General features: G+C 40.3%; 1 pseudogene; it reads left to right on the forward strand.

Moving 5' to 3' along the window:
• The first annotated feature begins 2,298 nt into the window (after nt 1-2,298).
• On the forward strand, nt 2,299-4,165 carry LOC118848451 (annotated as a pseudogene).
• The last annotated feature ends 7,361 nt before the right edge of the window (nt 4,166-11,526 follow it).

Consider the following 11,526-nt stretch of genomic DNA (forward strand, 5'->3'; position numbering starts at 1 on the left):
TATAGTTAGCATTGAGGGAACAAGTGTTTCATACCCAGAAACAAGGAGATAAAAAATATTACTATGTTGATGCATTGCAGCATCGTAGTTTTATGAGAAGTCAGAATGACTCATGAGTTAACCTGTATAAAAGGCTGTCAGTGTCCCCAATAAAATCAATCTAGTCAATCTGTATGACTCACCTAGCCCCACGTGTATGTGTATGTTAATTACTTCATCCTACACTGTGCGCCAATGCTGGCTCTCAACTTTTGATTTTATTGGTGAGATAGGACATTCACTTTAAAAAGTTAAAGGCATTGTAAAATTAAAGGGCTAAAATGAGCATCATGGGAAAAAGTGAAAATTCAACAAATATTTATTAAGTTCTTAAGGACATTGTTCTGGGCACTGTGAATATAAAACCAAAAAAAGTCTCTGCCTTCAAGAATTTTATATTCTACTGGGGTTTACAACATGATAAATAATCTAATGTAATTTGAGGAGGGAAAGAAAACTTACAACTAGGACAGTCTTCTGATAGACCATGGTTCCTGAGTGTAACATTAAAAGAAGCTAAGATTTTTATGAAAAAAAAAAATAGGAGGAGGAAGTGTATTCCAGCCCTAGAGCTATGTAGGGGAAAGATTAATGATTAGAGGTAACCACAAGATTAGAGGTAGCATAGAGTAACGTGTCCCACTCTCACTAGAAATCTTCAAGCAAAGATTTGCAACCACTTAGTATGTTGTAAAGATGACTTCTACATAGATATGGATTGTACTATGTGGCCTCCGATGCCCTTGATTGAGTGGGTTGCATTAGGCCTGGAAGGTCTCATGGGACCACTTGAGCAGAAGGAAAGGTAGGATCTGAGTAGATGGAAAAAATGAGAAAGGGCAATGTGATAGAAATAATATAAGCCAAGGTTTAAAAGTAAGAATCTCTGTTTGTTTCAGCTCTTGTTGAAAAATTTTTCTGAAAAGGCTATTCCTGTATCTCTATGACAATGACAATTTTTCAGCACCTCTGGGTCCTAATGCTAAATACCAGGCCTCAAACTCAAGAATTAATGTGAGAAGTTTGAAGATAGGGGTTTAATCTGTACTAACCATGGGAAAGTGCTTTTGAAAATAAATGCCTATTATGGTCTCCACAGAATTTAACAAAAATAAACTGAGGCACAGAATTCTGAGCTTTATCAGTTTATTAGCAAATTTGTTAATTAAATGGGTCAAATAGCTATCTCAGGCCAATGACCCAGAGGAGGAGGTGCAGCTCCTTTTAATAAGCATAGAATAAAGAACAGAATTGACTAGGTGAAGAAAATAGTACAATTAGTTATAGGGTTGTCAGCATCATGGGGGTGAAATGATGGGTTACATTAAGAAAAGCAGACTAGTACCCATTTGGGGCTAGCAATCACCGTTCTCTGATATAGAGGAATTCTTGATTGGTTTATAGGACCCATTTGCATCCTAAGGCCATTGAAAGTATGCTAAGATGACAGATTCCCTGACTCCTATGAGAGAGATAAGACCTCTTTAATTGTACAAGGACAGGCAAGGATGGACAGTATATCTTGTGGAAATGTACCAGGTCAGCTGGTAACCCTTCAAAGATAGAAAACATGTCATGGGATTATCTGGGAGATGAAGGTATGAGGGATAACAAGTGTTGGGTTTTTTTTTTAACTAACTCAGAGGGGAAGTTGAAGTCCTGTGATTAAGAAATATTCATTATTTGAATCCACCTGCAAGGTTAGAGATGGTGGACCAGACTCCCTTATTTCTACCTGCATCCCTCAGGGATGACAGATTTCCTTGAGGCAAAAATAGAACAATGATTAGCAGGAGAACTGAATTTCTAAACTTCTTGTTGTTGTATTGTCCTTTGTTCTTGAAGAGGACCATGGCACCAGGAAGGTGATGCCATGACTTGTAAGCTGGTAAACCCCAAGATATCTTGTGAGGTTTCAGCAATCAAAATTAACATTTCTTTGGGCAGAGCAGCCCCAGGTAAGGGTATGATACCCTATGTGGACAGAGGGAGAGGAAAAAGGAGAGGAAAGGAAAAGAAAGCAAAGGGAAGGAAAGAAAAGAGAAGGGAAGGGAAGGGAATGGAAGGAAGAAAGAAAGAAGGGAAGGAGGAGCTCCATTGCCTAACTGGAACTGGCCAGTTGGGTCCCCAGTGGGGCAGCTGTAGTTACTACTCACAGGCTGTTGTTTGTCCTTCATTCATGCCATCCCTGGTATCAGGAAGGTGACTTGCAAGTGAATTGGATTTAAGTGAGGCAGGGGACTTCCTGGGTCCGCCAAGATGGCGGCCTCCATCTTGGCTGTCATTCTGCTGGCCCTGGCATTGGGGTTCCTGCTGTTTGTATGGCAGGCATGGTGGCAGCCTCGGGTCCGGAGGGGATGCGTAGTGGTGGTCGGGGACATGGGCCACAGTCCCCGGATGCAGTACCACGCGCTGTCCCTGGCCTGGTGCGGCTTTGATGTGACCCTGCTGGGATACCGTGTTTCAGGCTCCAAACCTCATGATGAACTCCTAAGCAATGAGAAAATTCACATTTTGCACATGCCTGAAGTTAGTCAAATCCCAATTGGTCCCCGTACCTTTCAGTATGTGATAAATGTTGTCATCCAGGCAGTACATCTTCTGTATGCCTTGCTTTTAAAGACTCCTCCAGTGGATTACCCCAGAATCCACCTGGCCTGCCCAGCGTTGCTGTGTGCTGGGTTGTGTATTGTCTCCGTGGGAGCAAGCTGGTCATTGATTAGCACAATTATGGCTATACCATGATGGGTCTGACATATGGCTTTGCCCACCCTCTTGTACAGCTGGCTAAGTGGTATGAAAGTTCTGTGGCTGCCTTTCAGATCTGAACTTGTGGGTGACCAATGTGATGAGAGAAGATTTGGCAAAGAACTGGAATATAAGAGCTGTGACCATCTTTGACAAGCCAGCCTCTTTTTTTACAGATAGTCCCTCAGAGATACAACATCAGCTGTTCATGAAACTGTGCCACACCTACTCCCCATTCAGAGCAAGCACAGAACCCTTGAACCCAGCCTTTGAGAGATCTGCATTCACTGAGGTCAATCCTAGGAGCAGAAAGGTGACATAACTTGATGGGTGGCCAGCTTTGCTGGTCAGCAGCACGAGCTGGACAGATGAGGATTTCTCCATCTTGCTGAAAGCTTTAGAAAGGTTCGAACAGTGGATCGTTGATGGAGCAAACCTCCCATCTCTAGTCTGTGTGATAACAGGGAAAGGGCCTCTTAAAGGGCATTATGGTCAAGTCATCAGCCAGATGGGCCTCAAGCACATTCAGATCTGCACACCATGGTTGGAAGCTGAAGATTATCCTTTGCTTCTGGGATCAGCAGATCTTGGTGTCTGCCTCCACAAATCCTCCAGTGGCTTGGATCTTCCCATGAAGGTGGTGGGTATGTTTGGATGCTGCTTACCAGTTTGTGCAATACACTTCCAGTGTTTACATGAACTTGTGAAACATGAAGAAAATGACCTGGTATTTATGGGCTCTGAGGAGCTTGCAGATCAGCTGAAGATGCTCTTCTCAGAATTTCCCAGTCCTGATAACAGACTGAACCAGTTCAGAAAAAACCTTGAGGAATCAAAGCAGCCTCACTGGGATGAGAGCTGGGAGCGGACTGTGTTCCCATTGTTTACTCACACTTAAGGTGTTTGGCCAAAGACTCTACATCAGTAAACATCTTTTAAGTAAGAACTTACTGTGTGCAACACAGCATGCTAAGGTGCTGTAGATGAAGTTGAAAAATTACATTCTTGTCCTTAAGTAATATGGAGTTTTACTCGGGGAAGAAACATGTCCATGAACTAAAATATATTAGAAAATGATTAGACATATAGGAGAGATAAAAGAATGTCTTGAGATTCAGAGAGGAACTAATTCTTGTGGAGGGGATTATGAAAAACTTCATGGAAGAAATATCTGAACCAGGCTATGAAAAATAACAGTATCTTACATTCATATAACACTTGAAGTTTTGCAAAGGCAAAACAATAATTACCAGGAAAGAAGTAGTCAGGGCCTGAACCAGAGTAGTAGGAATGGAAAGGAGGTGACTTATTTTGGGAAGTGAAAGGATAATTTTGGAGATGACAGAGATGTTTTAAGCTGGAGAAGACAGTAGAAATGTTCATATACAGAGAAAAAACAGGAGGAAGAATAGACTTTTTGGGGGCAACACAAGTTTAGTTTTATTTATTAAAAATTGTTTTTATTTACAAGCATTTATTTTCTCTTTCTCTCATCCTTCTCCTATCCCCAACCCCCATATAGACAAAATCAATTTTTTAAAAACCCTCATAACAAATATACATAGCCAAGCAAAATAAATTCCTGAAAAAAAAAATTAAGTGAGGCAGGGCTGTGCAAAGTCACCAATCTCACTTTCTCCTCTAGAGCCATCTGGGTCCAGTGGCAAGATATAAATCGGGATGACTGGAGATGACCTTGGATGCAGTGGGAGACCTTGGTGTTTTTTTTTAAGCTAAGGTCTTTAACAGGTCTCAGTTTGACAGAAGCAAGGCCCATTCAGTGATTATGGCTAGGTAAGAAATTAGACAAAGAATGGTCTCTTTTACCTAATAAAAAAAATCAATGTAGGAAAAGAAAACCCTCAGGGTTTCTGATCAAAACAGAAACAATTGATATTTACTTTGACTCTGAACCATCAGGGCCCAAACAAGGACTACTAAGTGAAGCTTGGGCTGTGACCTATTGTTGCCCAATCAGTGAAAGCCAGAGTGAATTGGGTTTAAGGCATGATCCTTAAGAAAGAAATTTAGCTCATAGACCTCAAAATATCTCCTGAGGTTTCAGCGATCAAAATTTATATTCCTTTGGGTAGAGCGCCCGCAGGTAAACGTATGATATCCTTTGTGGACAGAGGGAGAGGAAAGAGGAAAGGGGAAAGGAAAGGAAGAAGGAGAGGAGGGAGGAGCTATGTTGCCCAACTGGAACTTGCCAGTTGGGTGCCCAGTGGGGCAGCCTGTACTACTCATAGGTTGTTGTTTGTCCTTCGTTGTTGAAGAGGATTATGGCATCAGGAAAGTGATGCCATGACTTGCAGCTGAATTAGATTTAAGTGAGGGAGGGCTGTGCAAAGTCACCATCCTCACTTTCTCCTCTGGTGCCATCTGGGTCCAGTGGCAAGATATAGATCAGGGTGACTGGCGATGACCTGCCCAGGGTCACACAGCTGGTAAGCGTCTAAGGCTGGATCTGAACTCAGGAAGATTGGTCTTCTTGACTCCAGGCCCTATACTCTATCCACCTAATTGCAGCAAGAAGAGTTAGCATTAACACAGGATAGGTAGATAGAGAGATATGTCTAAATAGATAGTCCACCATAGTGTCATAGACACATAGATAGTCTCTACCTAGACATATATCTCTATAGCTCTCTCTGTGTATGTATGTGTGTGTACACATATATAATCTCTATCTACTTATCTACCTATCTATCCATCCATCCATCTTTGACGCAGCAAATGAGCAGTGAGTTGGGCCCAAAATTGAACAGAAGAAGAGTGGGCCAGGGTTGCCTATGGGAAATTGAGAAGTTCTTTTGGCATCTCCAAGTTTCTTCCTAAAACAAAGGCTCAGAATTTTAATGTCAGTATTTTTCTAGCGTGTTATGTAACTGAAGTTACATTACACTAGAGTCTCCAAAGGATTGAAATTGAACGTCACCCAAAGAGGACATTGCAATGGTGAATGTTCTATCTTGAACTTATCAGAGGATATAGATAAGATTCACAAAGGATGAATAGCAAGTACAAAGACACAGAGATGGGACTTAGCATATCAAATTCAGGGGAAAACTAGTAAGCCAGTTTGGCAGGAACATAGAGCATGTGAAGAGAAGCACTGTGGAATAAGTCTGCAAGGTAGGTGGGGAGGTCTAGATAATTGAGAATTTTAAATTCTGGGCTGGCATTTTATCCTAAAGGCAATAAGAAGTCACTGAAGATTTTGAGTATGGAGTGATGTGGCCTGATCTGTGTCTTAGGAATGTGGTAAAGGTAAACTCTTTAGTTTAAACCACTAATGGAAAGGATGTCAGTTACAAGCACTCTCACCTCCCCTTTTTGACTTTTAATATGTCTTTCCTTTTTCTCTGTTTCTGGCGGTTGTTAAATGCTGGGAAAACAATAGATTTGCCTGAGCTTTGATGAAATAGGTTTACAGTAAAACATTTTTTAGTGACCATTGTCAGAGAGATTTGGCTTGTCTCTGGATCATACAGTTTAATTATTTATATCCAGATCCTAGAATTGTCCAGGAACATGGAATTCTTTTGGAACAAGTGCCATTTCTTCCATATGGGGCTTCAAGTAAGATAGAAATCAGAAATCTGGGGACCAGTGAAGCTTTTAGCTTGTGTTTCTGCTTCCCTTCCAAGTAGCTTTCTGTATTAGGAGGGCAGAGTTTATAATCTCAAAGAGGATCATAAACATGTCTGAAAGGTTCGGAACTGCCGGATATAAGAAACTCTCAAAGTAGAAGGCAGAAGAATCAAAACATATATTTAGGCTCCACAGTAACCAACCCATGAACCAGCAACCCCATTTTGATATATTGATCAAAAGCTTCCAGGCCCAATAAGTACACCTTGAAAGAGTAACCAGGAGGCTACAGAGAAGCATGATTGCGTAAAGCAAAATCATGCTTCCCCCTCTATGGTAAAAAGATTACCCACTGGCCTGAAGTCCTTGTTCAGCTTCCTCCCGTAGGTCAGCTCTGCCACTGGCAGCTCCTGCTTCGGCTGTGGCTGTGGCTGTGGCTGTGGCTATAGCAGCCTCTGGCTCCAACGGAAGCTGTTTTTAACCATCCAGCTTCTGCGGGGGTGTAAGGTACGCCAGGGAAAGCACAGGTTCTTTCAATCAGCTTAAACAAGGTGAAGGGGTTGACCAGAAAAGCACAGGTTCTTTCCATCAGCTTAAGCAAGGGAAGCAAGGTGAAGGGGCCGACAAGCCTACTCCAGTCCAACATACAAACAGCATTCAGTTCAGGGGAAAAAGCCAAACTAGTCAAGGGCACTTGTTGACTAAGTGCTAAGGAGCCCATTTTTGGTTGCCAACACACTTTCTTCTATCCCTGATGTCTAAATGATTATATCCTTTGGGGCATGCTGTCTGACTGCCCAGCAACATTGAGTGGGTGACCTCGACCAAGTGACTTTATTTTTAAGGACAAAACATTTTAGACCAATGTCTTAAATCCTATTTCTAACTGCAAGCTTGTTCAGATGCTTACTGTGTAATCCCTGCTGAGTTCCAGTCCACTGCAGATCAGAGCAGCAGAATCAAAATGTCTTATCGTTTGCAAATCAGAAAGTATTTGAACTTGGTACAGGCATTAGAGACATTTATTTCATGTCTATCCTATGGATATATGGTTAATTATCTAAGCAGAGAGTTGAGGCCGTTCCTTTGAATCCCTTTGATACTTGTTGATATGCAATGTGGACTGATGTTAAGAAAGCAGTTGATTGATAGAATTGAACTGGGGGATTATAGAAATCTCTATCTCTTGGTTATGCTTAGCTATTTTCTCCTGTAATGTAGAATAAGGACAAGATGCCAAAAGCCAATCACATCTCTCAGTCTCTTATGACTGTAGCAACGCTGACCCTATAGAAGAAAATGGAGGTAAAGAATCCAGAGAGTTTTTGAGCTGGAAGGGGCTGGAGAGATCCTCTAAGCCAAGCCAACAGATCCTTGCTTAAAGATCTTCACCAATGAATTCTCTGCTCTATCCCATATTGGTTCTGCACTGATGTAAGTGCTAAATGGGGTGTATTTGTGTACTCCTTGGATTCTGGCCCAAACAATACAGAGCTGTTCTGTTATTTGTGGTTACAAATTTGACATCAGTATTAAATCTAATGAGAAATGAGGAAGGAATCACCTTGATCTTTGCATCAAGTTGAAAACCCTGGTAAAGTCACTGGTGCCACCTAATCTCTTGCCTTCCCTTTGTGAGGAGTCAGGTGATCTTAGCTGTTTGTTTAGATGTTTGGGGACCTTTGTCTTTTCCAGGGTTGCTTACTAATCAGTGACTTTTGTGTTCTTAACTGAAATGTGCAGGACAAAAGCTGAAAAGCTGGACCACTGACAGGCTACTGCATCATTAGAGAAGTACTTTGCTGGCCATTCATTCATCTTTTCCAGCTAATGAACTAGAATCTGTTGTATTCTTTGGAATTCAGGGATAGGAAGTTGAAAGCAGCATGCTTTGATTCTAGCCCTGGAAGCCAGCAAAGGCCTTCCGGGCTTCTTTCAGTTGCTTAGCTTCTTGTTATGGAGTAATTTGTTGGTCTATTCCATAGCACCTAAGTAATATTCAGGATAGAAAGAATACCTGCTAGGAGGTTTTTAGGGATAATAAATAAATGAACAAATGAAAAAGGGCAGCTAGGTGGCCCAGGGGATAGAGTGCTAGGCTTGGAGTCAGAAAGGCTCATCTTCCTGAGTTCAAACCCAAACTTAGTCACTTACTAGTTGTATGACCCTGGGCAAGTCACTTAACCCTATTTACCTCAGTTTCCTTGTCTGTGGCAAACCACTCCAGTATCTTTGCCAAGAAAACACCAAAGAGTGGCACAAAGAGTTGGACACAACTGAACAAGTCTCTAGACAGCTGCCTTTTTAATACTGTTACAAGTCTCTCAAACCAAAATTTGAAATACAGTACTGTTTAGATTTTTGGTTTGGTCCAGACCTGTGATTTTATCCATGGTAACTCAGTTTTAAAGTACGCTCTTAGAAAACTGTCTGAGGCACTAAGAAGTTATTTCCTATGGTTGCAAAGCTGATATGCATCAGAGGAAAGACTTGAAGCCAGCACTTTCTGACTCCAAGGCCACCTTCCATTTCCATTTTGTTTATGAAAAGTTATCTGGACTTCAGAAAGCAAAACATTTTTCAGCTGTCAATGTACAAGTTAGAAAATGGTGGAACAAATAAAAATAATTCTAAAACCACAGAATTACAGCATTGGAAGGGACCTGAGATCCATCTAACCCCTCTAGAATTATATTCTACTTTAGAATGAGAAAGAAGAAAAGAAGATAGATTACTTTGCTATAACTGTTATAGTCATGCTCTCTTTTGCTGTTTCCAAAGTGAACTACAACTTTTTAGAAGTCCTTTTCTGCAATTTATCTGTCCAAGATCGAAAAAACTAGTAGAAGGAGAGAAATGCATGTGAGAACCATAAATAGGTATGCCTATTATACCGTTTATACCTATAGCATAAAAGAAATCAGTCAATGCTAATATATATATGCATATATGTACATATGTATATATACACAAATGGACGTTCTCTCTCTCTCTCTCTCTCTCTCTCTCCCCCCCCGCATATCCCAAAGGGATTACATAAGATGTTTCTCCTTTTTCTTAGCTGACTGGAAGCTGTTATCATCATCTTTATTATAAAATAACATTAGTATGCTGTATCTGGCATTTATAAGTACTTTCTAAAAGCCTCTGACTATTAACAATGCTTTCTTCTCTCAGCTTATTGATAGGAGACTATATATATGTGTACATATATATATATATATATATATATATATATATATATATATATATATATATAGTTATGATTAGGAAAGAGTCTGCAGAGATGAGGTTAGTTCTTTTTGGCATTCATACCCTACCTTCCCATTGCTCCGGCCAATGGACTTGGCAGGTATAAAAAATTAAGCTTAAATTCTTGTTTAAATATTTGCAAGGTGCTTGAGAGACTTTATCTCATTTGTCCCTCCCAACAACCACCCACCTGTGTATTACAAGGCAGGTGCTATCATCATCTGCATTTTACAGATGAGGGCATTGCAGCTCACAAAGGTCAAGTGTCCAGGGTTACACAACCCTGTCTGAATCCGTTTCAGAACCCATGTTTTCCTAATACCAAGTCCAGTGCTGATTATATTGTTCATATTATTTATTTAATGTGGGTTCCTCATACATATGCAAACAGGGAATGTTTTTTTGGCAGGGAGAGGACAGGGAGGGGAGTGTGTGCATGGCAGGTTTGCAACCCAACTCTCTTGTAATAATGATAATAATAACTGACATTTTAAATAACTCTGTACTTGGGCAAGTCACTTAACCCTGATTGCCTTGCTTTCCCCTCTCCCAAATAAATAAATAAACAAACAATTAAATATATAAATAACACTTTATAAATACTACTTCACTTGATCCTCCCAACAACCTCTGAGGAAGGTGTGACAGGTCTCACTACCCCTACATTGCAGATGAGGAAGCTGAGACCCAGGGGAGTAATGTCTCACAGTCACATAGCTAATAAGCATTAGAGATGGGATCTGAATGCATGCCTCTCTGGAATTTCTACTATGATACCATCTTACCACTTTCAGTGCTGGCCCTGGCAGAGGAAATGATGGAGTATTAATATTTATGCCTTAGGTGCATCCTCTGTGTAAGATTTATGGAAGTCCATAGTCAGCAATCACCCAGGATGAGAAAGCATATTGGGTTCTGCCCTCATGGAAAATGCTGACAATCAACCAATGAATCAGTCAATAAGCTTTTATTAAGCTCTTATTACAAGCCAGGAACTTCAGTAAGGCTTGGGAGCATACAAAGAAAGGTAAAAACCAACCCTGTCCTCAAGGATCTTATTGGGCTATCTGGGTGGCTTTTATTTTCTTATACTTTCACTACAAACGTTGGACCAAAGAGCAAGGTCTATTTTATTTTACTTTCTATGTCTTTATTCTTAGATATTTTTCCTGCATTTGATACACATTTAAAAAAGCTAAGCTGGTCAACAAGTTCCATGTGTATTCACATTGAATTTTTTTTCAGACAGCTTCCCCTTTTCTTCTTCATAGAAACTGTTTCCCTTTGTATCTTTAGAATTTCATTCCTGAAAGTTTTCCAACTCTTCTGGGCTATCTTCCTCTGTAGAAATTTAGTACCTTACCTATCCTCTCTCAGAATATTTTAAAATCTGCTCTCCCTCATTCATTTTGTTTTGTTTTTAAATTAAATTTTTATATATTTTTCCAATTACATGCAAAAACATTTTTTAACATTCATTTCCTTAAAATTTTGAATTCCAAATTCTTTCCCTCCCGTCTGCCCCTCCCCTCTCCTTGAGAAGGCAGTCAATTTGATACAGATTATACATGTTCAGTCATGAAAAATATATTTCCATGTTGTGAAAGGAAACACTGACCCCCCCCAAAAAAGACAAGAAAAATAAAGATAGTTAAAAAAATCTGCATTCAGACTTCATCACTTTTTCTCTGGAGGTGGATAACATTTTTCATCATAAGTCTTCTGGAATTGTCTTAGATCACTGTATTGTTGGAAATAGTTAAGTTATTCACCATTGGTCCTTGTGTAATATTGCTGTTACTGTGTACAATGTTCTCCTAGTTTTGCTCTCTTCACTTTGTATCAGTTCATATAAGTCTTCTCAGGTTTTTCATGAAACTGTCCTGCTCATCA

Source organism: Trichosurus vulpecula, chromosome 4, assembly GCF_011100635.1.
Source record: "Trichosurus vulpecula isolate mTriVul1 chromosome 4, mTriVul1.pri, whole genome shotgun sequence".
Classification (NCBI taxonomy): Eukaryota; Metazoa; Chordata; class Mammalia; order Diprotodontia; family Phalangeridae; genus Trichosurus; species Trichosurus vulpecula.